Source organism: Elephantulus edwardii, unplaced genomic scaffold (assembly GCF_000299155.1).
Source record: "Elephantulus edwardii isolate Elephantulus edwardi_28Jun2011 unplaced genomic scaffold, EleEdw1.0 scaffold00469, whole genome shotgun sequence".
Taxonomy (NCBI): domain Eukaryota; kingdom Metazoa; phylum Chordata; class Mammalia; order Macroscelidea; family Macroscelididae; genus Elephantulus; species Elephantulus edwardii.
The window spans coordinates 46,671-48,743 of record NW_006400219.1 but is presented as its reverse complement, the minus strand read 5'-3'; positions in this window follow the sequence as shown (position 1 = coordinate 48,743).

Genomic DNA, 2,073 nt, shown 5'->3' with positions numbered 1-2,073 from the left:
TCCTTGGAGACTAGGATTTTGACTCTCCATCTCACATACTTTGAGTACGTGACCAGGAGAGACCAGTCCTTAGAGAAGGACATCATGCTCAGAAGGGTGGAGGGACAGCACAGGAGAGGAAGACCCCAGAGGAGATGGATTGATACAGTGACTGGGACAATGGGGGTTGGTGTGTTTGAATTAGTGAGACTGGCTCAGGACAGCGCAAGGTTCAGAGCTGCTGTACATAGGGTCACTATGGGCCACAGGTGACTCGATAACACACACAACAACAACCATCAAGAAGGAAATACTGAGGTCAATGTGTCTTATTGGGTCAGATATTTCTGTAGAACAAAGCAAATACTTGCGTAGGCCAGTAGCAGCAGCAGCAGCAGCAATAGCAGAGCTGGTGAAGGGTCAGAGACTCATCTGAGACATAACTGAACTAGAATTGCTGCCTAGTTGTGATGGTTGGTGTTAACATTGATAGTTGTAGATGTGGGAGCACCAGGGCATATCTGAGCTCATGGGAACTGGTTTGTGCAGTTGATATTGTAGATGAGGATTTTCCCCCCAGTAAGGTTAGTGATGGCCAGAGCTACCGTTCCATGACAGCAGTACTGCTTCATTGATCACACACACATTCGTGCGTGTGCGTAAATTATTTTATCATATATAGCACTTTTGATATCCTTTATTGTACAATTTCCCCTTCTTTACTAGGATAAGTAGATATATTCTGAAAATAGTAACAGTTAAAATGTCTCCTATCTAATGTTATAAATAAGATCACTATTACTTAGAGTTAACTTGACAGCAACCAGCAACAACAACACTGTAACCCTCAAAGATGATTTTTATATTTTCTTATTTTATCCTCTAGGATCTCCAGATCAATATTGCAGAATAAATATAGTAGCATGAAATAGCCTTCATTTTCCCCCAAATGAATTTTTATATTGAATTCTATGTCTTCTGAAAAATCATGTTCCCAGTAATGCATTTTCTTTTATTTCTGTGTTCATAATAATTTTAAAGCTTATTTATTTTTTTTTATTTACTAGGTTGCTGTATTTAAGGAGTAAAATCTGCAGATTTTTCTACAATGGTCTTTTTATTTTTAACTGCAAATTAAAGTACTTCCTTTCACTATCAAATTCACATATATTGTTATCAAAATCTTTAAATAGCATGTCTTATCACATAAAATGCTATTTAGATGACTGGAACCCTGAACTTCTACAGTATCTTAGAAGAGATTAATGTTCCTGACAATAACAACCAGAAAGAAGAAGTTAAATCCAATGATGTCTTTTCAGACATATTAGATTAACAGCTGAAACTATCAAGGTTATAAAGACCAAGAACTCAGAAAGAGAGGCCTGTGCAACTGAGTCTGTCCTTGGGTCATTTGCCAATTCTTGAACAAATCCTTGCCAAGGCCGAAGACAGATAATTTCTTCTAAGTAGAAAGAAGTCATCTATTATTTTTGGAAATCTGGCAGGACTAGAGAGAGCAAAAACCCAGGTGAGAATGGAAATGCAGGTAGTTGACACAGTTACTGCCAATTTTCCCTTCAGGAATATATTAAATACTTGAATTTCAAAAGATAAGGGGGGGTGGAGTATGAGACAGATAGATACTGAAGGACAGAGTAAATTTTCCACATTCTCACAGTGTTAAATAGGAAAATTTAGAGCCCAAGACTTTGGCAAGCAAATATTTACCTCAGGGTTTAAAACAATAACAACAACAGCAACAACAACAACAACAAAACCCACTTTTGGAGAACAGGGACCAATCAACCAGTGAGTTATTAAAGATGATATTTGTTGTTGTTGTTATGTGCCGTCGAGTTGTTTGCGACTCATAGCGACCCTATTCACAACAGCCCTAAACCCTGCTCTATCCTGCGCCAACCGCACTGCCTCTGACACACCCATCCCGATTACCCCAGTCACCGAATCAATCCATCTCATAGAGGGTCTTCTCCTCCTGCACTGTCCCTCCACCCTCCCAAGCATGATGTCCCTCTCCAAGGACCCGTCCCTCCTGGCAACATGTCCAAAGTATGTCAGACGAAGCCCCAG